Source organism: Oryx dammah, unplaced genomic scaffold (genome assembly GCF_014754425.2).
Source record: "Oryx dammah isolate SB20612 unplaced genomic scaffold, SCBI_Odam_1.1 HiC_scaffold_24, whole genome shotgun sequence".
Classification (NCBI taxonomy): domain Eukaryota; kingdom Metazoa; phylum Chordata; class Mammalia; order Artiodactyla; family Bovidae; genus Oryx; species Oryx dammah.
Genome location: NW_024070208.1, coordinates 76883084 through 76908076, shown reverse-complemented (window position 1 = coordinate 76908076; position 24993 = coordinate 76883084). Strand labels below are relative to the sequence as shown.

At 41.2% G+C, this 24993-nt stretch overlaps 1 protein-coding gene across 1 annotated transcript in view; it reads left to right on the top strand.

The window, feature by feature from the left end:
• The window catches only part of FGF14 (fibroblast growth factor 14), a 637500-nt gene that overhangs the window by 122323 nt on the left and 490184 nt on the right, over nucleotides 1-24993 (top strand). The window lies entirely within an intron of this gene.

The window sequence follows — 24993 nt, the reverse complement described above, 5'->3', positions numbered from 1 at the left end:
TGCTGAGTTTTCCAAATTTGCTGGCATATTGAGTGCAGCACTTTCACAGCATCATCTTTCAGGATTTGAAATAGCTCAACTGAAATTCCATCACCTCCACTAGCTTTGTTCGTAGTGATGCTTTCTAAGGCCCACTTGACTTCACATTCCAGATGTCTGGCTCTAGATGAGTGATCACACCATCGTGATTATCTTGGTCGTGAAGCTCTTTTTTTGTACAGTTCTCCTGTGTATCTTTGCCACCTCTTCTTAATATCTTTTGCTTCTGTTAGGTCCATACCATCTCTGTCCTTTATTGAGCCCATCTTTGCATGAAATATTCCCTTGGTATCTCTAATTTTCTTGAAGAGATCTCTAGTCTTTCCTATTCTGTTGTTTTCTTCTGTTTCTTTGCATTGATCGCTAAGAGCCAGAAAATTTTAACAAACATTCAGTATTAGAAATTTAGTCAACTGAAATATTTTCTTGTTACAGAGATATAAGTTATATGATCTGCTCTACAGTTCTGGTCTGAAATTTAAATAAATACTAGTAGGAAACAATTGTGAGGGTGGGGCCATATATACATTAAAAAATTTCCACAAAAATTACTATAAAAGACTTGCATATCTAACTTTTAAAATGGGCTTCCCTCTTGGCTCAGCTGGTAAAGAATCTGTTTGCAATGCAGGAAACCTGGGTTCGATCCCTGGGTTGGGAAGATCCCCTGGAGGAGGGCATGGCAGCCCACTCCGGTATTCTTGCCTGGGAAATCCCATGGACAGAGGAGCCTGGTAGGCTACAGTCCATGGGATCCCAAAGAGTCGGACACGACTAAGCAACTAAAGACACACACCTTTTAAAATAGAGATGTTAATAGTTGTTATATCCCAGATAATGTTGTAAACCAAGGATCCATCATATTTAACTTCACACTCTTAGCCTAACCCAGAGTACATACACACGAGCTGCGTGCATATGCCACGTTTTCACAAAGGCCCGAGCAAAAGCGGAATATATTAATGAGAGGAACTTGGTAGCCTTGAGTCAGAAGCCTTCTTCTTGATTGCTGTCACTGTGAAAGCACAAACTTCTCAACTGTGTTTCGAAAAGAAGAACTCCTCAGGTCCAGAAGGTATGCCACGCATCCTCACTTGAAGGAAGGAAGAAAAATGTATGCCTTCTCTTGAAATGAATCCCAGAGGTTGTGTCCATAGTGTGGCTTTTATGGAATTACACAAAGTACCTTAGGCACATATTATTAAATACCATTTATTTAAAAACAAGTACTAGATTGTGTTCATAATCGTTTTTTTTCCATAACACTGCAAACGATTTCTGAGTCAGTAGAGAAGTAATTAATCAATAAAGATTTATTGCGCACTTGTTGTGGTCCACAAATGGGTGGCCTAGTGGAAGAAGTAGGCTAACACATAAATTATGATATTCATTAGCATCTTCATTGAACGAATGGCCACTAGGCATTTTGTACAAACAAATCACACCAAGGAGCATTGTAAGTGATGAGAGAGAAGTGATGCTGCACTCCGAGCTCTTTGGCTGCAGAGGTTAAGATGTTATACAGAAAACCAAAACGTTTCAATGAATGGCTTACTGATGACAGATACTGGGGCTCGTTAAGCCTTTCAAAGGAAAAGGCGGGGAAGAGGGGAAGCTTGACCAGCTCCCGTGTGATGGGGAAGCTTTGAGAGGCAGAGCATTTCTGTCAAGAAACGGCAGGTGAGTAGTGGAAGGCAGAATGGCTTGAGCAAAGATGGTGCCAGGGAATCAGTGCTGATAACGACTTCAGGCGAGAGGATGTAGGCAAACCTGGTAAAGCGCCGGTGATTGCCTTGGATTCTGGGTCTCTTATGTAAAACATCTACCGATTAGGTTACTTAACTCCATCTGTAAGGTCAGAGCTGCCCTACACAATGAGACCAATTTTGCCCTCAGTGAGCGCGTGTTCTGAGAACCAGGGATTCAGGTCGCTTCTCCTTCCTTCTGCAGCTGTGTTGCTGTGAACCCTGTCCCTGATGAATATGCTCTCCCTGGTTCTGCCGTGGCTCGTCTGTTTGTCTTGAAGTGTCTGCGTTGGCTTCATGCTGTGTGCAACTGGCTGTCGTAACCCTGGGCAAATTGCTTACCCTTTCTCTTCCTCCATTTTATCATTTGTCAACTGGGATAAAAATAGTTGCTACCTCATTGGAACTTCTGCACTGAGAACATTTAGAACAGTGCCTGGAACTTACTAAGCGCTATAAAAGTACAAAAAACTATCCAAGTGTTACTTTGGCTTGTTTACAAAGATCTGGCTTGTCCATTCCCCGGCTAAATAGCCATCTAAAAGGGTGGAATGTGTACTCTCAAAGCATCTAGGAAGAAAACAGAGAAAGATTCAGGGCCAACATCAGGTGGTGTTAATTCTTGGTGTACCTTCCAGGTTATTAGGAACTGGGTTTCTTTTTGATGTGATAAAAGTGTTGGCTAGCATTTATCCCACCCATCCTTTGTTCATCCTCTTTCTAGAAATGTAGGTTACTCCAAGGAGGTTACTTTTCTAGACATTTTGTCTTTAGAAAAGAGCTACCATGCATATATTTCATATAACACACAGAAACGCAGTGTGAAAGTTCTTAATGAAGCTGTGACACGCAGCCCCTGAAGCCGTGTTCAAAACCAAAAGCGTAGTTTTAATCTGCATGCCAAGGACATTTGTCAGATCACCAGAGGGGTTATTATGGAGTTGTGAATCTTCTCCTTTGCTCTATGAAAAATTTCATCTGCCGTCAGGAAGGTACAAGTCTGCAGTAATTTTTAAGTGAATAAAAATGTTTAATTTTATGGTCCTGCAAGATTTCTTTTTTCTTTCTTTTATGCCTTTGGTGACTCTCATTGCCTTTTTTGCAAAATATGTGATTTATACAGTTCAGACAGAGTGGTCACACACACATACACGCAGATAGCTAAAGACCTATAAACATTGTTTGCGGTAGAAACTATGGTTCTGTTAATTATTTAGGGTCTTCCACACACGGCAGTTAGTAAGAAATATCGTTCAAAATTTTAAGTAGAATTGTTTGCATTTAAACTGTGAATAAGCACCTGGGTTTGAAATCTCCACTGAAAGGCTCTAGCTTTGTGTTTCTGTTATTTTATAGTAGAATCACAAGCTCACACAGGGTCCTACGCTTGTCACCAATGCACAGATCTGCATTTAATCTTAAAAACATCCATATTAAAATTAACATAGAAACTTAACTTTTTAGAATTCCAAAGCAGTAAAATACTTTTCAGTGCCTCTAGTCTAATTCCATTTTTAAAATAAGAAATTGTAGTGAGAGCTGGCTGCACTGTTTATTCCGATTGTTCATATTATAAAAGGTAAGAAGTTAGCCAAAGTATAGAATTGCTAAAGAGTTTTTTCTTCCCCCTTAGGATTTTGCCATATTTATCCTTAGTAAGTTCTTCCTTTATCTAGCAAACTTCAATCATTTCCTTAGACCACAAATTTTATTGAGAATTTGCGTTCTATAGACTCCTTCAGGGAGGTGATGAGTAGATCAAAACGGTCTTAGAAAGTTTTGTGAATGTTCTTTGTAAAAGAGTTAAGATTTGGTGGGCTACCAGAAATATACTTGTGTGTGTTCAAGAGCTATTTCCTAGAGTTTGAGATGCTACAGGACATGAGCTTGTGTCCAAGTACTGCTCTGTCATTGGGAAAGGAAAAAGCCCAAGTTGACTACAGTGTTTCCTGAAGTGCCCAAGCCAGGAATATTTCTGCAACACCTCTTTACCCTTCACAGTTTTTTGGTCATAAAAACAGAATATTAAAGATCATCTAGTTACACTCATTTTTAGCATGTAAAACTGTTCTGGTGTTTTATCTGCATTATTATTCTATGTAAACCATTTAAATAATACTGCAGTGTGCATTTATTATCTTCAATTTACAGTGGAAAAAAAACTGAGACTTGAAAATGTTTACTGACCCACCCAAGGTGACACTGTCAGTGAGTGACATTCTTGAAATTAAGGATTAGGTAATAAAAGTGATGACTTAAAAAAAAAAAATAAAAAATAAAAGTGATGACTTAATGTCACTTAATGTCTCCCTGCTGCTGCTAAGTCGCTTCAGCCGTGTCCGACTCTGTGCGACCCCATAGACGGCAGCCCACCAGGCTCGCCTATTCCTGGGATTCTCCAGGCAAGAACACTGGAGTGGGTTGCCATTTCCTTCTCCAGTGCATGAAAGTGAAAGTTGAAAGTGAAGTCGCTCAGTCGTGTTTGACTCTTAGCGACCCCATGGACTGCAGCCCACCAGGCTCCTCCGTCCATGGGATTTTCCAGGCAAGAGTACTGGAGTGGGGTGCCATTGCCTTCTCCCTATGAACTTGTATATTAGAGAAAAATAATTGTGTTACATCTTTTCATTGTAGAATGGTTGAACTGAACAATGAGTTCCGAAAAATATTTCAATGTACATCTTTGAAAAAACTTTTATTTCATAAAAATGGCTAGAATATGGAAAAATAAGCTTATGGCAAGCTGCTGTTTTTCAGTGTGAACTTTTGGATAATGCCAGTGAACGTTTCCTTCTAGTTTGCTTAATATGTGTCCCCTGTAATTTCTTTTTTTTTTTTCCTGTAATTTCATTCACATTCGTCAAGTCTCTTGTTCACATTGATGAGAGTCTCTCGTCCCCACGTGGGTTTTATGGATGTTGTAGCAGAGATGACTAGTTCTTCTCGTCTCTCCATCCTCCTCCTCTTTTATAGCAATAGACATTCTAGCTAAGCACTTGGTCACGTCTTTAAAGACTATCTCCCAGCCTCCCTTGGAGGTAGTTGTGCTCATGTGATCAAGTCATTCCCAACAGGATAGGAGTGAAAATAGCGTGAACAATTTCCAGGGAATTTGCTGAAAATAGACGATGTAGTGTGTTCACCTTTCTTTCCTCCATTAACTGGAATATGAATGTGAGAGTAGGAACTGGTGGAGTCACCTTAGGTTACGAACCAGTGCCTGTTGAAGACCCCTGGGCAGCACTGTAGAAGGAGCCTGGCCCCTCTCATCTTGGAACCACCAGATCTGCTTTGCACTGACTGCTTCTCTGGCTCAGAGAAAGAGATCAACTTCTATCTTGTTGCAGCCACCGCACATGTTTATATTGACAAGTCGTCCCCTGACTTTTTCGGATATTATTAAGTATGACTTGAAAGAAACGTATCCAAAGACAAAAATTTACCTAAAGCTAGAGAGTGTTTTTCAGTTGCAGGACTTTTCAGAGCTCTTATTGGCTGAGTGTTAGGGGTGAATCTCTAAGAGGGGATATGCATTATTTCTAATTATGAAGATCATTTTTGAGTGGGGAGTCCTATGGGCTTACGTATGTGGACTGCGTTTTGAGACCTGTAACTTTAGAAAGCTCTTAGTAGCTGACCTTAAGATAAACATTGAAGGTGGTACATTAAGAGTAGAAATAGGCACAAGGAAGTTTTGGCTTGGGGAGCCATTCAGTTCAGCATACCTCTGCTGCTGCGGCTGCTGCTGCTGCTAGGTTGCTTCAGTCGTGTCCGACTCTGTGTGACCCCACAGACAGCAGCCCATCAGGCTCCACCATCCCTGGGATTCTCCAGGCAAGAACACTGGAGTGGGTTGCCATTTCCTTCTCCAATGCATGAAAGTGAAAAGTGAAAGTGAAGTCGCTAGGGAACATTAATTGTTGTGGAGAAAGAAACATTCTTTTAGAAAGAAAAAGAAATGTTATTATTATAAGCACTCAGATAACTATGATGTTAAGACGGAATGAAATAATGTCTAAATAAGACGTGGCTGGTGTTGCTTATGTGATACCTATAAGGAGATAGGCTTATGAGCAGGAGCAAGACTGATATCCCTGATGTCCTCTGAATATATATATGTGGAACTTATTGGTCATTATATGGCTAGGAAGTGTACAGTGCTCACAGTGCAAATACGTGTTTCTGTGTAGTTGGGAGAGGTACCTGGTGGACAGAGGGTAAATCCTGACAAGTCATCCCTTGTGGCCTCCACTTGTTGGGGCATACAGACAGTGAGATGCTTGGGGAGATATCTGGGTGGATGTGTGCAGCATGCTTTCAGGAGTAGAGGTTTAAGGCTGGAGATGAGAAGTCTTGGAGAAGTTGATTTGGGAGTCATTTTCAGTGACAGTCGAAGCACAGAATGTATGTGGAATTAAAAGACAAAACCCAGGAGAGGATTTGGGAAACAGACCATTTAAGGCACTGGTGGAGGCAGGAGAGCAGTAGAATGACTGAGGAATTTGGATCAAAATAATAATGGGACAGTGTGCTAAAAAGCAGAGACATCACTTTGCAAACAAAGGTCTGTAAAGTCAAAACTATGGCTTTTCCAGTAGTCATGTATGAATGTGAGAGTTGGACCATAAAGAAAGCTGAGTGCCAAAGAATTGATGCTTTCCAATACAGTGCTGGAGAAGACTCTTGAGAGTCCCTTGCACTTCAAGGAGATCCAACCAGTCCACCCTAAAGGAAATCAATCCTGAATATTCATTGGAAGGACTAATGTTGAAGTTCCAATACTTGATGCAACAGCCAACTCATTGGAAAAGACCCTGATGCTTGTAAAGATTGAAGGCAGGAAGAGAAGGGGGAGGCAGGGGATGAGATGGTTTGATAGCATCACCGACTCAGAGAACATGAATCTGAGCAAACTCTGGGAGATCATGAGGGACGGGGGAGCCTGGTGCACTGCTCGGGCCACAGTCAGATAAGACTTAGCAACTGAACAACAACAACAATGGGATGAACAGGAAAAACAGAACCAGGGATTCCAACAAGGGCAGATTGTTAGTCTGGATCATCAGGAGGTTGTTAGGGACCATGGTAGGGCTGTTCTGGTAGGAGGGGTGGGGATTTGGTTGCTCTGCTTTGAGAAAAGAATGGCTGTGAGAGGAAGAGGAAGGGAGGCCAGAACGTGCTAGAAGGTAGACAGGACACATGTTACTTTGCTGGTCTGCTGAACAGATTTTTCATGGGGAGGGTCGCTCTTGCTTCCTCTTCACTGGACGTTCTAGGTTCATAAAAGCTTCAAGGAACAGCGGCAGTACAGGCCATTGGGTGGCCTTCCTGTCTTCTGAGCACACTCAGAGCTTGCATCCAGGTAACTCAGTCCTGATGCTACTCGATAACCTGTAAAAGGAATGGCTTTTCATCAAAACAATGACTTGATTTCATTTAGAATGCATTTAAAATTATTTTATTTACCTTTGTAAAAATATCACTCTTCAAAGAGCCCAAGCATTTGGAAAACAAATAGAAATCTGAAGCAGAAGTGGATGAAATCCGAACTCACTTCCCCAAGCACCTGGGAAAGCCCTTCAGGATTCTGTTCCTTTTGTGCCTGTCTGACCAGAGGTTGCTTCTCTTCACAAATGGTACCCTGGTGTTAGGTCCCTTTGAAATTTACAGAGAGTTGATTCAAACTCCCAAGTCCACTTTCTGCAGGAAGCTCAACAACCTCTTGACAATTTCTGTTATTTCCCTGGGGCTCACGTTCTTATTTCCACCCCAGAGCTGTTTTTGTATTTCTGCTGACTCTAAATCTCACTTTTATCTCAGCTTCTGGAGCCACTCATATTTCTCTGTCCATGTATTCTCAAAAGTGAAGCCAAACCCACCATTCAAGGAAGGGATTGGTGCGTAATGGCTTTACTGAAGGTTTGCAGTAATGAAGGTGGTTTACCTCAAAGAACCAGACTCTGACTTGGTTAATAACTCAATGCCTTGACTTCCCTGCCATTCAGAATTTTTTTAACTGACCTCCTTTTTTGCCTGATCAGATTTTCTGTTAAGTTACTGTCTCTTACCCTATTCATGGCTCAGCGGGTAAAAAAAATCTGCCTGCAGTGCAGGAGACACAGGAGACTAGGGTTTGACCCCTGGGTCAAGAAGATGCCCTGGAGAAGGGAATGGCTACCTACTCCAGTATTCTTGCCTGAAAAATCCCATGGACAGAGGAGCCTGGCAGGCTACAGTCCCTGGGGTTGCAAAGAGTCGGACACGACTGAGCAACTAACACACACACGCCCCCTTCACTCTCACTGATGACTGGTCTTGCCTCTCTAGATGCCTCCTCCACCCTCCAAATTCTGTTAACATTTCATGGAGCAGTCAGGCTATCACTTGCTTTTGCTGTTTTCACATAAAGCATTCCCCTTGGGTCATACTTGCCTGCTTAAAGCAGTCTGTCTAGGTATTTTTCCTGAGCAAAGACAGTTCCTTCCTTTAGGAGAACTCTGGTGCCAGCTGTTAAAATGACATTTTTTTTTTCAACCTGCTACATAATTTTAAAAAGATAAATATGTTATTTATTCTTCAGTGGCTGACTTGTCTGGATACCGCTGAAATAATTGCCTATTTTGCCTGTAGCATGTCGTCTACGTAGGGACTGTTATTTGAACACAGTGAATGAAAGAAATGATAATAATAATATGTACAGACCTGCATCCACAGTATACTCAAATGATGCTGGTAATTGTTATTTGCCATCTGGAGAGCTTCCTCCCTGATATATTAAATCATTACACTCGAGGCCTGGTCCCTGGGCTCTGTGTCTGCAAGTCACTCTGTTTCCAGTAAGATACAAACTCTGGAGATAGAAACTCCAGCAATCGGCATAAACTCAGGAGCAGACTCTGAAGGCACCCTATGCATTTAGTGGGAGAAAGGATGGCTGGATATTTTCCAGGGAAGAGCCTAAAGGATTTCAAACGGAGTTCCTAAAGGACCTTTATTCCAAAGAAGATGTTAAATAGTTATATTATAAAAGCTTAGACTTTTAAGCTATGTTGTTTCTGAGAAGAGTTTTATTTTTATTTATGTGCTTTTTTAAAAAAAAATGTAATTTATTTATTTTAATTGGAGGCCCGTTACTCCACAATATTGTGGTGGTTTTTGCCATAGGTCGCCATGAATTTTTTGAGGGAAGCCAGGCAGGGAAGAGAAAACAATGGCATAGTGCGTTCGCCTCGCCAGTGGCTGTGAGACGGTATTTGATTTCATCCTCACAGTAACTCTGCAAGAGAGGGTGTTACCATCCCTATTTTCAGATGAGAAAGGGGGCACTTAGGGAGGTGAGTGCCTCTCCTATGACTGCGTCTAGAAGAAAAGAGTGGGGTTAGGATTTGACTCAGGGCCAACTCACCACCGTAGTTCAGTACATGGAAATCAGAGTTCTCCACTTCTCACCTCTTGAACTCATGACTTTGTATTCCTATTCTTTCTCTCAAAAAATTATGAGCATGACACAGTGCAATTCTACAAGAGGAGGAGTGAGACCCATGTCATCTGTGGGGAGGGTAGAGCTGTTTCGGCAAAGGAGTTGAGTCACTGGGTCCCCTTTCCTTTGTACGTTTTTTTTTTTTTTTTTCCTAAAACTGTTCCTTATCCAAATACATTAACATTCCTTTTTGAAAGTGCTGTTTTAAAAAATGGGAAAAATACTAAAATAACATGCTTAATAAACCCACGAACTTGTTCTTTAGGGAGATAGTTTAACTGACACGATTCAGAGCCGGGCTCAAGGATTCTGGCTTTGAATGCTTGATCCATTCTGTGTCGGCCTTGTGGCCTTAGAAATTAGAGCATTTTCTCCGTGGCTTAGTTTCCTTTCCTCCTTAAAGATGATAAAAGGTAAGGATGATCTTATAGTGCTGGTAAAGTTTAAGATGTGCAAATATATAGAAAGTCCTTAAAAGAGTGTTTGGTATATAGTTGGGATCAATTAAGTTTGTTAGCACTGTAAGTTGATGAGGAATGATAAAGAGCTTCCTAGGTGGGGCTTGTGGTAAAGAATCTGCCTGCCGATGCAGGAGACACCTTGGGAAGATCCCCTGGAGTCAGAAGTGGCACCCCACTCCAGTATTCTTGCCTGGAGAATCCCACGGGCAGAGGAACCTGGAGGCCTCGGTCCACGGGGCTTCAGAGAGTCGGACAGGATTGAGCGGCTGAGCACATGTGAAGTGAAGTGAAAGTCACTCAGTCGTGTCCAACTCTTTGTGAGCCCATGGATTTCTCCATGGGATTCTCCAGGCCAGAAGACTGGAGTGGGCAGCCTTTCCCTTCTCCAGGGGGTCTTCCCAACCCAGGGATCGAACCCAGGTCTCCTGCATTGCAGGTGGATTCTTTACCAGCTGAGCCACCAGGGAAGCCCTATGTAGCTCACAGTTATTAAGAAGAAAACTCAAGCAACTGAATTCATTAAATATAACATGTACATTTTTAAAAAATGTATTTATTTTTAATTGGAGGATAATTGCTTCACAGTTTTGTGCTGGCCTCTGCCATACGTCAGCATGAGCTGGTCAAGAGTTTGCATGTATCCCTGGCTCTTGAACCTCCCTCCGCTCTCCCACCCCTTCCTCTCTCCCAGGTCGTCACAGAGCCCCAGTTTGAGTTCCCTGCATCATACAGCAAGTTCCCATTGGTTATCTGCTTTACATGTGGTAGTGTCCATGCTTCCGTATAACATGTACATTACACTTTCTTAAGCTACTGCTAGTTGTACTGTTCTTTTGATAGCCCAAAGGTAGAAATAACCTGAACCTCCAACAATAGAGAAATAGTTAAACATATAAACTTATATATAATAAATAAAGAAAGAAAGATAATGTAAGTCATGCCCAACTTTGGCGATCTATGGACTGTAGCCCGCCAGGCTCCTCTGGCCATGGGATCTTTCCAAGCAAGAATACTGGAGTGGGTTGCCATTTCCTTCTCCTGGGGACCTTCCCGACCCAGGAATTGAACCCAGGTCTCCAGCATTTGCAGACAGGTTCTTTACCGACTGAGCTATGTGGGAATACAACAGCGGCAGCTACCAAAATATCATGCTTTCCACATAAATGTATTACATGGACAAAGGATTAAGACACTGTATTTAATTAATCTACATCTATTTATCTATCTGTCTACATACACATGTAAAAGACTGGAAGGAAATACAATGGTATATGAGAAACAGTAATCTTTCAATAAGTGATTACAGGTGATTTCCCCTCTCCATTTCCTTCCACAAGTTCCCAATACTTTTGTAGTCATACAGTGCCACTGAGACAGAATAAAATAAAAATGAACCTAGGTGGTAAAGAAGCCACAAAATGTATACTCTATATAAAGTATCATCAGAAAGCATCATCTTTCTTTCCTAGACACTTTGTGCAAAGCCCCTGAAAGAGCTGCCCTGTGTTTATCTGTGGCCTTGCAGTGGGCACCGTCATTATACCTAGAGCAGATGGGGCCAGACTGTCTGTTTGGTTAGACGTGATTCCCCCTTTCACAGTCATTTTCTTTCAATCATTCAGCTTAAAAGTAAATGAATGAACATCATGAGAGCAGCGGGGAAGAATTTTGCAGAGTGGTTCATACCTTGGAGCTTAATGAAAAATGTTTTTTGTACCCAAAATATATGTAGAGTGAAGCTTTTAGGGGTTACATGTCTAAAATCCTGCATTTGAGAGTATCTTGATTTTGTTTTCCAAAGAGTGATACATTTTGAACCTATGCTCAGCCACCGCCTGTTTCACCTACCCAGTCTGCTGATTAAATGGGTTAGTTTATAAAAGAATGACTTTAGGAATGGCTCAGAGCTGATGTCAAAATATGTTGCTATTTTGTTCACTCTTATCTTAGAAGCTACCCTTCTAGAAATTTAGGTGTATCCACTGCTCATTCTCCAATGGGCAAACTTTTGAGCCTCAGGAGATAGCTATAGTTAGTTCCATCTGTCTTCTCCAACCATCTCACCCTCCAAGACTCTTGTTTCTTCATCTGTGAAAAAAGGGACTCTTTAGGCCTTCCCTGGTGGCTCAGAGGTTAAAACCTCTGCCTGCAATGCGGGAGACCTGGGTTCAATCCCTGGGTCGGGAAGATCCCCTGGAGAAGGAAATGGCAACCCACTCCAGTATTCTTGCCTGGAGAATCCCTTGGATGGAGGAGCCTGGTGGGCTACAGTCCACGGGGTCGCAAAGAGTTGGACACAACTGAGCGACTTCACTTTCACTTTAGACCCTTAGCCTCTGACCAGGGAGCCTCTTTTAATGGGCTCAGACCTTAGTAGGATATCAAAGGGACTTACACAGCATTTGTGTTATTTCTCAGGAGTTCAGTTGTGAAAACTGGTAGGAGAGCCCTTTAAGCAAAACGATGGGTGGGTTCCTACCCTGACTACAGTTCTTAAAGGGGCTCTTCAAAGACCGAATGCCCACCAGTAGTGGGGAAAGGGTGTTCAGCATTCGGCTCTCTCCCCCTTCCCCTTGGTGAGATCCAGTCCACGATTGAGGATTTCCTCCTCCCCTGCATGGGATGCTTTCCAGCAAGATAATGGAAGGCGGTAGAGCTGAGCCTGGGGCTGATCTCTGCCTGGACCACTTCCTGCTCCCTCTCCCTGGGGATGGAAGAGGAAGTGCGAAGCTACAAGAGGACTGATGCGTTACGTTTATGAGAAATCTTCTAAATAATCCCAGTTTGCATGGCAGGGAACCAACACAAAGAGTGTGTACTGGCTGGAGGGTCTCAAGGCCACAGGGCATTCTGCGTAGGATGGGGACAGATTGACAGCGAAAGTTGATGTTGGGGCTGTTTCTCCTAGAAGCCTGTGAGTGTGGCTTTTCTAGGTTCTGAAAATCAGCTTAAGCACAACTTGGGAATTAAACAGGAATGCATACATTTAAGGCAAAGAGACACCGCTGTTGTTTAAAATAGGAATATAAAGTCAATAATGATTTCTAAAATAGATTTTCTTGACAGTCATTCTAAAATAGAACTTCATCAACCATAAACCCTGTTGTCTAGCATCTGTTTAAAAATAAGGTTGATAAAATTGGCCATATTCTGGTAATGTGGCAGTTGACAAAATTAAAAGCTACAGAAATGCCTGAACAGATAAAGTTATTAAAGTGAAAAAAAAAAAGTCAAGCAAAGTGTTAGCCCTTGCATCATATTTCTAGGTTGATATGCTTTAGCAAGCATCATGGCTTCATTATCTATGCTTTTTGGCCTCCACTAATTTGAAAAGGACGCTCACCAGCACAGCTACCAGAAACACACTACCAAATTAGTCCAAGTCACGTTCTTCTATTATTAATGGCAACTCTAAGACCTTGCCACCTTGAATTCTCTGCACATTTACTGTCAACTTTAAAATGTCATGTTCACAACTAAGCACACCATTCATGTGTTTGCAGTTGCTTATGTAAGATACTGCCTGAGTAAAAAAAAAGTTCTCTAAAAACATTAAGGGTCAGACGCATACATCCCTTTGTAGTGTTTTGGAAAGAAGACTACATATGCTATGACAGTTCTGTGTTTTTCAAGCAACTTGAATACTGCACCCAAGGCTTTACAACTCTTCTTAAAAGGATGAAGAATTCTTTGAACTGGCAGTGAACAGTCTTTTTAGAGCTGCACAATTTTTGTTTGACGGCATGAAGCGAACGTAATAAACTGTAAGAAAGACTCCATCGTCTAAACATGTCTGTAGTTTAGAGAAGATTCTAAGTGATCTTTGCCTATGTGCTTCTGATATAGCGATGATAAAATAATTATATATAGTATTCTATATGTATATGTTTCTAAACTGTGGTTTGCTTAGTTGCTCAGTCATGTCCGACTCTGTGACATGAGAGCCCGCTGGGCTCCTCTGTCCATGGATTCCCCAGGCAAGAAGATTGGAGTGGGTTTCCATGCCCTCCTCCAGGGCATCGAACCTAGGTCTCCTGCATCACAGGCGGATTCTTTATCGTCTGAGGCAGACACAGAAATTTCCAAAAAACCCGAATTAGTCTAACTCAGTAGTGAAAGCTAAAAGCACGATTACTGAGACCTCAACCATGCAATGGTGTTAACTTCTATCATCCCATGCAGTCCTCCTCAGGACAATGTGTTACTAGTCAAAATCTCAGATTGAGTAATATGCAGAAAACCATTCCATCAGTGCCCAAACTCATGGTCATTTCATATCCCACAGTGCTTCTTAATAATAGTATGTGCATTCCACGTTCATATTGGTAAGTCATATGAATAGTAGTGATATTTGCACAGTAGTAAGATGCTAGCCCAAGAAGTGTGTGATTCAAATTTTGTTCATTTTACTGCTTATTGCTCTTAAATCCAGCTCGAGAAGGTGTCACTTTCATGCACGACAAATCAGCCGTCAGCCGTCTCATTTGTCAGCCTTCCTATCCCAGTCGAGGTCATCAGTATCTGTGTTAGACTGTGACAGATACACACCAGGGATCCTATCTGTCTAGTTCATTTTGCATAGTGAATTTACATCACTTGAAAGTTAATATGCAAAAAATCACTTTAGGCAATTGTTCCTTTTTCGTTAGTCTTGGGAAGATTTTAGAAGGTGTTGTGTCGGATGCAGAAGAGTTTATTGGGCTTATTAGGCAGAGGTGGACATTGGGAAGAGAAATTGCCTTTGAGGGTCTGGAATTTGGACTCATGTCATGAGATAGGACTTCGGAAGTATCATATTTGTGCTAACTCTAGGAGTTCGTCAGTCACAGAAGTCTGAGACCCGAGTTCTAGGTTTGCTGTCTGCTGTTCTTTGCAAGGAGCCCTGTGAGGCACTGGGATGATGGCCAAGTTGTTTCCCAGGGGAGTGCCTGTCCATCTGAGAGCTCAGCTCATTAGTCTCAAATTCATTTTTACCTCCTTTACTATCTGAATATTCCCAATGTTATTTTTAATCTGGGGATTAGTAGAGGGATCTCTCCAGTTTCAATGCAAAATTTTCAGATTGTAAAACATGAGACAGTGATAACTCCTAGTCCAAACATCATGATTTCAATCCTTCATTGGACAGTGTGCTTTTAAAAATAGTGTGTCTATTAAAAATACCATAGACAAATCATTTATAATTTTAGAGTGAAAAAAAGAGAGAGATGTCAAGGGCCAGAGGAGCTACTTGTGCATGTGTTATAGAGAAGCCACATCACAGAGAAAGCAGTCAACCTCTGTCATTTAATGTGAAGGCAGAAAGATGTGCCTGCAAGCGCTCGGGAGAAAACTCTTCAAATATATGCTAAGATTCTCTTACAGGCAACATAAAATCTTGTTCACATAAAATCAGCATACATTTACTTCTTGTGGATTTCACACATATTTATGAGTTGAATGCTGTCATTACCATTATGTGAATAATTGATTAAATAATGATGAGTGAAAACAAAACAAAATGTCTGCATTGGGCATAAAATATATAGGCATGTTTCCCGCACTCCATAGCTGAGGATCAAAGATGAGATACACCAAATCAGACAGAACCAGGATATGGTTTAAAGCAGTGGGTTTCCACATTTCCTCCACCTACAGCTCCTTTGTGTGTGTGTGTGTGAGTGTGTGTGTGTGTGTATTGAAAAGGGTATTAAAGCTTGACTTGTACAAAAAGAAAGTTGAATATTTTTAAGATGAGTAAAGCATTTCCCATGAACTAGGAATATGGATTGACTATATGTGAGCATTAAAAAATCACTATTCTTTGTGCATTAAATTTCAGGTGTTTTAAATCAGTACACACAAAATATCTGTTACTAAAATGAAGAGATTAAGAATGAAAAATGTAACATTTTTTGTTACCCCATTCTTCTTATGTCACAAAATTTACCTCTAGGCCAATGCAATGTTTCATTTCATCATGTGGTATAAATAACCAAATGCCTTCTATCATTCTGGTGGTTCAGTTCAGTTCAGTCACTCAGTCGTGTCCGACTCTTTGCGACCCCATGAATCACAGCATGCCAGGCCTCCCTATACATCACCAACTCCTGGAGTTCACTCAGACTCACATCCGTGGAGTCAGTGATGCCATCCAGCCATCTCATCCTCTGTCGTCCCCTTCTCCTCCTGCCCCCAATCCCTCCCAGCATCACAGTCTTTTCCAATGAGTCAACTCTTCACATCAGGTGGCCAAAGTACTGGAGTTTCAGCTTTAGCATCATTCCTCCCAAAGAAATCCCAGGGCTGATCTCCTTCAGAATGGACTGGTTGGATCTCCTTGCAGTCCAAGGGACTCTCAAGAGTCTTCTCCAACACCACAGTTCAAAAGCATCAATTCTTCGGCGCTCAGCCTTCTTCACAGTCCAACTCTCACATCCATACATGACTACTGGAAAAACCATAGCCTTGACTAGATGGACCTTTGTTGGCAAAGTAATGTCTCTGCTTTTGAATATGCTATCTAGGTTGGTCATAACTTTCTTTCCAAGGAGTAAGTGTCTTTTAATTTCATGGCTGCAGTCACCATCTGCAGTGATTCTGGTGGTAGGTCACTCTAAATCTCATGAAAGACACAGCTGAACAGGTGGTACATCTTCAGATTTCCTCTTGGTGAGGGCTGTGCACAGAGAAGGAAATTACCTGTTGTGGATTAATTGTGTCTCATGCTGCTATTTCTTTTTCTCATGAATTCTATTTCCTAGGAACACCATTAGCTGATGGATCAGTGGTTTGCTATTATTAACCAGGTTAGGTGTATCTTTTAGTGTCCCTGTCCAAAAGTTCCTCAGCAGGGTTTGAACCACACCATATGTCCAGTGTTGCTGCTTTTTTGTCAAGAGAATTCAGTGCAGCTGGGTCCCATGTATTGCCCTCAGCTAAAGAAAGAGAAAATCTTTGCCTTTTTCTAAGGGTAGGCGTTGGATTTAGCTCTCCTGTAACTGCTTTTTGTTTATCTCCTGACAGGTCTTAACATATGATTTCAATCTGCTTTATTTTTAAAAGTGTTCTTCTTTCAACTCATCAGATGTGGTTTTTAATTAATTCAAAATAGATTTAAAATGGGGAGATAAAAATCTTTCTGACGATTTTGCCATCATTAGCACCTTGGGGTTCTAGACAGGCGCTGTTGTTGTTCAGTTATTAAGTCACGTCTGACTCTTTGCAACCTCACAGGTTGCAGCGAGCCAGGCTTCCCTGTCCTTCACTGTCGCCTGGAGTTCACCCAAACTCATGTCCATTGAGTCAGTGATGCCATCCAACCATCTCATCCTCTGTGGCCCCCTTCTCCTAGGTGGCAAAGTATAAAAAGGGCTTCCCTGGTGGCTCAGTTGGTAAAGAGTCTGCCTGCAGTGCAGGAGACCTGGGTTCAATCTCTGGGTCAGGAAGATCCTCTGGAGAAGGAAATGGCACCCACTCCAGTATTCTTGCCTGGAGAATCCCATGGACAGAGGAGCCTAGTGGGCTACAGTCCTTGGGGTTGCAAAGTGTAGGACACGACTGAGTGACTAGCACTTTCACTCTATTTCAAAGTATAAAAGTCTAAAGCTTATCTAACTGACATCTCTATCTTCTTGGTGACCTGTTGAACCCATCTTGTTATAGAAGCAATTAAACTGGATATGGTGTGTTTTTCCCTGTATATTTTAGTGACCTAACGGTTAATGCTAGAAATTTCCAGATGGCCTTGGTAATTTTTATTTGTTTTTAATCTAAATGGTTTAAATTATAAAATTAGCATGTTCATTATAAAAGGTTGACACAATGGGTCAGAAATGAAGACTGAAATTCTCCTTTTTCCATTTTTCACTTCATTAAAACTTCTACTGAGATTTCATATACAGTTGTATTTATAATTTTAGGCATTTTTCTGTATAAATAACATTACATGTGTATATGATGTAGTATTACTTATCTTACTTTTTTTTTTAAAGACTTTTAATTTTTTGAACACTTACAGGCACAGCAAAATTAAGCTGCAGGTAGCGAGATTTCGCATATACTCCCTGCCCCTAGAAATGCATAACCTCTGCCATTATCAGCATCCTCCACTGCAGTGGTGCCTATGTTATCATTGATCAGGCTACACTGAGACATCATAATCACTCAAAGTGCATAATTCACATTCTGCTTCCACTTGGTGTTGTACATTCTGTGGGTCTGGACAAGCTTGTGATGACATGGATCCACCATTATATTATCCAACAGAATCGTTGGCAGTGAAACTATATTACTTTTATTTGTAATATCTACCTATCTTGTTTTCAGACACATGAGATCTTTATTCTGTAGTGTTTTTTTTTTTTTTTTTTTTTTTTTTTACTGTTTTTCACAGGTGCACATTATACCTTTGCATGGGTTGTTGTGAATTCCTCCACCAGCCCTTGAGGAATGAGTCCGTAGTGCTGGCTCCTGCAGTGCCTTGACCCACACTGGCTGATGGGCTGCAGTAAACAGCACAGACCAGACTTCTGTCCTCAGGGTGCACAGAGTTTGTGCTCATAGTGTGGACACTTATATCACTTTCAATTTTCCACTATTGCCACATTTTTCTCCCTTTCCATTTATTTAGTTTTAATTGGAGGATAATTGTTTTACAATGTTGTGTAGGTTTCTGCAATGTTTTTCTCTTTTAAAAATTAAAAATTTTGTTCCATTTACATTTATTGTTTTCATGAGTTCCCTTCTGATCTATTTTCAGTTGACTGTATTCTTTTTCGTCCTTTTGGGTGAGTTAAAAATTCCAGTTGAACTAACTCGTCTCCTCTCAACTCTTCCTCGTCCCACCCAGAAGGCTGATCTTGACCTTTGACTGATGGGGAGCATTAGCAAGCAACTAGCAGGAAGTGAGGTTGGGGACTTCTTCCTCATACTGTCATCTGAAGGGTCACTATGGGCCGGCTGTGTCTCTTGACCAAAGTTCACAGCTCCTATGAGGGTTCCTCTGGCTCCCAGGCTTGAACAATCACTTGCTGCTTACTCCTTTGGCTCAGGTGTGGTTGGAACCCCCTGACCCCTGTCTTCAGTTCAGGGTCCTTTTGCTATCCCTTGCAGTTTCTATATGCCCTGCCCAGGCTCTTACATACAATTCCTCTATAAACCCACTTCTCAAACTATCCAGTTGAAGCCTTCTTCTTTCTGCTGAAAGCTTGAATAGTGCCATGGGAGGCCCTTGGACTCACTTGGCATATATAAGTATTTTTTATAGTCTCTGGAATTCCCCTAGAACAATCACAGATGGCCTGGTGGCCATACAGCTCAATCGGCTGAAATGGGGAGGACATTTATTTTTGGCCAACTTTCATGCTTTAAATGGAAACCTACATAATATTACTTCACCAAGTTAGAGAACAGCAAGTATGCCTCAATGTCATTAGTAGATGCTAATTTTAGGGAAAGAGGGGAAAGGATGCAAACTGGGTTTTTTTTGCTATTTTTTTTTAATTTTATTTTTTAATTGGAGAATAATTTCTTTACAATGTTGTGTTGGTTTCTGCCATAAATCAACATGAATCAGCCATAGGTATGCATATGTTGCACCCCTCTTGAACTTCCCGTCCACCTCCCACTCCATCCCACCCCTCTAGGTTATCACAGAGCACTGTGTGGAGCTCCCTGGTCATTTAACAAATTCCCACTGGCTGTTTTACATATCGAAATGTATATGGTTCAATGCTACTCTCTCATTTTGTCTCTCCCTCTCCTTCCCCTACTGTGTCCACAAGCTTCTTCTCTATGTCTGCATCTCTGTTGCTGCCCTGCAAATAAGTTCATCAGTACCATTTTTCTAGATTCCATATGGATGTGTTAATATACAATATCTGTTTCTCTCTTTCTTATTTACTTCACTCTGTGTAACAGGCTCTCGGTTCATCTACCTCACTAGAACTGACTCAAATTTATTGTTTTTTTATGGCTGAGTACAAACCATTTTTGAGCATGGATTTTTTTTTTAAAGAGGAGATAAGCAGTCCTATCTTTATTTAATACAGATGTATTCATTAATTAAATAAATTTTCCTCTTAAAAAAAAAAAAAGCCTTAGCCTATGAGCATGATGTAAGATACTTCTACATCTATCAGAGGATAGTCCACTGAGCAGAAACACTATAACCACTTCCCTTTAATTTTTTTTTACAAATCATTTTTGTTGGAGTATAGTTGATTAACAATGTTCTTGTCTTAGTTTCAGGTATACAGCAAAGTGAGTCAGTAATATATATACATATATCCACTCTGTTTTAGATCCTTTTCCCATATATGTCATTACAGAGTGTAGAGATGAGTTCCCTGTCCTCTATAGTAGGTCCTTATTAGTTACCTATTTTATATACAGTAGTGTGTGTATATCAGTCCCAATCTCCCAATGTATTCCCCCCCCACCCCAGGATTGATTTTGTATTGGTGTCAGTGCTCAACATCTTATTATCCTACGTAATCCAAGCAAGACTCTCCAAAGAAAGGTATCTTTTCCTCCCCTTTATAGATGAGTGTGATGAGGGTTCAGTTCAGTTGCTCAGCTGTGTCCGACTCTTTGCAACCCCCTGAACCACAGCACGCCAGGCCCCCCCGTCCATCACCAACTCCCAAAGTTTACTCCAACTCATGTCCATCGAGTCGATGATGCCATCCAACCATCTCATCCTCTGTCATTCCCTTCTCCTCCTGCCTTCAATCTTTCCAGGCATCAGGATCTTTTCCAATGAGTCAGTTCTTCACATCAGGTGGCCAAAGTTTTGGAGTTTCAGTTTCAACATCAGTCCTTCCAAAGAATATTCAGGACTGATTTCCTTTAGGATGGACTGGTTGGATCTCCTTGCAGTCCAAGGGACTCTCAAGAGTCTTCTCCAACACCACAGTTCAAAAGCATCAATTCTTTGGTGCTCAGCTTTCATTACAGTCCAACTCTCACATCCATACATGACCACTGGAAGAACCGTAGCTTTGACTAGATGAACTTTTCTTGGCAAAGTAATGTCTCTGCTTTTTAATATGCTGTCTGGGTTCCTCATAACTTTTCTTCCAAGGAGTAAGTGTCTTTTAATTTCATGGCTGCAATCACCATCTGCAGTGATTTTGGAGCCCTCCAAAATGAAGTCTGTCACTGTTTCCACTGTTTCCCCATCTATTTGCCATGAAGTGATGGGACCAGATGCCATGATCTTAGGTTTCTGAAAGATGAGTTTTAAGCCAGCTTTTCCACTGTCCTCTTTCACTTTCATCAAGAGGCTCTTTAGTTCTTCTTCACTTTCTGCCATAAGGGTGGTGTCATCTGCATATCTGAGGTTATTGATATTTCTCCCAGCAGTCTTGATTCCAGCTTGTGCTTCATCCAGCCCAGCATTTCTCATGATGTACTCTGCATATAAGTTAAATAAGCAGGGTGACAATATACAGCCTTGACGTACTCCTTTCCTGATTTAGAACCAGTCTGTTGTTCCATGTCCAGTTCTAACTCTTGCTTTGTGACCTGCATTCAGATTTCTCAGGAGGCAGGTCAGGCGGTCTGGTATTCCCATCTCTTTAAGAATTTTCCACAGTTTGTTGTGAGCCACACAGTCAAAGGCTTTGATATAGTCAATGAAGCAGAAGTAGATATTTTTCTGGAACTCTCTTGCTTTTTTGATGAGTCAGCAGATGTTGGCAATTTGATCTCTGGAGGTTAGCCTGTCATGAAAGTTAGACTGTCTTAAATTGTCCAATGTCCCAAGAATGGTAAATGGTAGAGCTATGATACAAACTCTATCTTACTCCATCAAACTTGCGTCCCCAAACCAGCTATACCTCAGAAGTACATTGGGAGCTCTTCAAAAAAAAATCCAGATTGCTGGGACTACCCCAGAGTAGCTGAGAAAATGTCTCTCTAGAAGGGTGCCACCTGTGGATACCTTTTTATTAGCCCTGCCCATCCCCACGTGGTGATTCTGATCATGTCAGATTTGGAAACGCTGAGTTTAAGCTTCTGATGGGTTCTGGTCTTAAATGGGCTTCCCAGGTGGTGCCAGTGGTAAAAAGTCCTCCTGCCAATGCAGGAGACCTGGGATTGGATGCTGGGTAGGGAATATCCCCTGGAGGAAGAAGTGGCAACCCACCCCAGTATTTGTGCCTGGGAAATCCTATGGACAAGAGGAACTCTTAATTGACAAAATTACCTTTTCTGATTCTTGGACTTTCTGCTATTACCTAAAACAGAGCCTTGTGCCAGAGTTTAAGTCATTATACTGTGTAAGAGTGTTTACTGTGACTTTCCTTCTAGGCTGCTTTTTTAAAAAATAAAATCTGAATTTTAATAATAGTTCATGAATTAAAGGCAACTTTATGTCCTGAAGCACTGTGCTAGAAATATTTTTATCTTTACTTAGTATCTAAAAACAGAATATTATTCCAGGGTCCATGAAAACATATTGGATCTAAACTATCAATACTGATAAAGTACAAAATAAGCTGTTAGGTATATGATTTAATAAAAGTTGGCATAAAATGAGAGTATTGGCATTTATTAATCTCATAAACTCTAATATTCATGCACAACAGATATTATCTTCACTGTGAGTATTTGATGTTTTTTGAAGAGTGAAGAATACATGATAGTATATAAACCCTTAATACTTGAGATGGGATTTTTGTTATATTCTGAAATCCTAATACCATGTAATTTTTCACTGCCTATGTTACATTTCCTTATCTTTAAAATGAAAGGTCTTCCTTCCTTAACACCAAAAACACATTTATCAAATCTCTTTTTTAAAAAATGAATCACTGATTCCTAAGAGGATATGTAATGAAAATGTCAATTAAATACAGGTAAAAATGAACTATTTTGGAGGGGTCCCTAGAAAGTCTAAATACCATGTGAAAATGTGTTGCTTCTGTGTGTGAACTGCCTACCATATGCCTACCTCTTAGTAAGTGCTAGGTTTTGGCTATGATTTGCTAAACTTTGGCCATAATTGCCTATATGTACTTAGTTGCTCAGTCGTGTCCAACTCTTCAAAACTGTATGGACTATAGTCCTTCAGGATCCTCTGTCCATGGGATTATCCCAGCAAGACCACTGGAGTGGGTTGCCATTTCCTTCTCCAATGCATGAAAGTGAAGTCACTCAGTCGTGTCCGACTCTTTGCGACCCCATGGACTGCAGCCTACCAGGCTCCTCCGTCCATGGGATTTTCCAGGCAAGAGTACTGGAGTGGGGTGCCATTGCCTTCTATGTTTATATATATTAAAAAAATGGCCCAAGTACTCTTCTCTGCTAGGAATTTTAGAAAGACCACCTAAAATAAACAACTGCATATTTAGGAATAAGTAATGCTGCAGGAATCTCAGCAATGGGGATTGATTGTAGCACCATTTCCCCTAATTATAGCTCCTCACAGGGACAGAATGAACCTGAAATACAAAGGTTTTACTTTTTGCCCTTCATTACTTGCAAGGGAGGTTCAAGCAATAATTGGTAGAAAATAACAATTTTGAAGTTTTCTTTCCGCTTTAGATGGTAAGTTACTGCTTCTGAAAAGTTTTAGATCATTTAGCCTAGGTATTTCATTTAAAATGTTTATTTCTGATGTATGAACCTTAAAGTATTTTGTCTTGAGCATTTAAAGTATTAAAAACAGTGCAGGTTATTTATTGCACTATCCATGAAGGGCACTTCTCCCCAACTACGTCATACTGAAGATCAGCCTCTGCTTTGTAATATTCAAATCCCTTTGTCCAATGAAATTTACCCAGTCCTCAGCTGATACTCGAAGGCGATGGCACCCCACTTTCACTTTTCACTTTCAGGCATTGGAGAAGGAAATGGCAACCCACTCCAGTGTTCTTGCCTGGAGAATCCCAGGGACGGGGGAGCCTGGTGGGCTGCCGTCTATGGGGTCGTACAGAGTCGGACATGACTGAAGCGACTTAGCAGCAGCAGCAGCTGGTACTGTGCTGATACTACAATACTGCTCCTGGGCTTCCCAGGTGGTGCTAGTGGTAAAGAATCTGCCTGCCGATGCAGGAGAAGTAAGAGACATGTTTTTGATCCCTGGGTTGGGAAGATTCCATGGCAGCTCACTTCAGTATTCTTGCCTGGAGAATCCCATGGACAGAGGAGCCTGGCAGGCTACAGTCCATGGGGTCATAAAGAGTCAGACATGACTGAAGTGACTTAGCACACACAGCTGATATGGGCTGAATGTGTGAGGCCGCTGTTTTTATGCAGCCGAACCCCACGGAACTGAGCTAAGACACCAACCCCTGCCCCCAGCTCCTGGTACCACTCTCTAATGAAGCCATTCATGTCATCTGTGAGTCATCTTGGATGATGACATCTCAGAGGCTATGAGCAGAAAGCTTCCTCCATCTACCCAGCCCAGCCTAACCTGTTGGTTAGCCTCTATTTGTACGGTAATAATCTTCCCTTTATTTGAAATTCAAGAAAAGAAAATCATTTTATCTCTAAAGTGTTATGGAAATCCCTGAAATAGACTAAGGGTAATTCAAATTCTAGAAATACACTTTCAGATTTCTTTCTGCGTGGTGTATTTATGGAAAATTTTGGACTTCCAAAGCTGATAGCCACCCTTGTTAGTTGGGAACCATTTAGTCATTATTTTTGACGCCTGCTGTCATCTTTACTTTCCCAGTTTGGAAGAAAGGGGGTAGGGTAACAGATTATTTTGGAATATGCAAGACATACTCTGATGAGCTATAATTACATAGTGACATCTTGGGAACTGCTATTCGATTGCTGGTTCCAGCTAATTTATTATTCTCTAAAGATGCTACATTCATATTGGTTTTCATTTACTTTTGTTTTTTCTCATTTCTTTATAACTGAGAGCACAGTGATTGGTTTACATAGTGCAAAGATTTTTCTCTACAACCTGCAGCCAAGGCTGATTTAAAACTTGTTATACCAGCCAAGAAGCTAAGGGTAATGCTCCTTAAATGTTACTCAAAATCCTATAATTGCCTCTTATAGAACTTCTGCTTTGTTCTTGGTGCTTAGTTGAAGTAGGACGGCCCCAACAGATCTTACCAGGTACCCTCAGCCCTTTCCATTTTCCCTAGATGCTGGTCTAAGGGAGAGACTACTGGAGGGCGTAGCCATTTCTTTCTCCAGAGGATCTTCCTGACCCAGGAATCGAACCCTGGTCTCCTGAATTGCAGGCAGATTATTTATGGTCTGAGTCACCAGGGAAGCCCACACTAAAATTACATGCATTTTATTTCTAAAGCAGTCT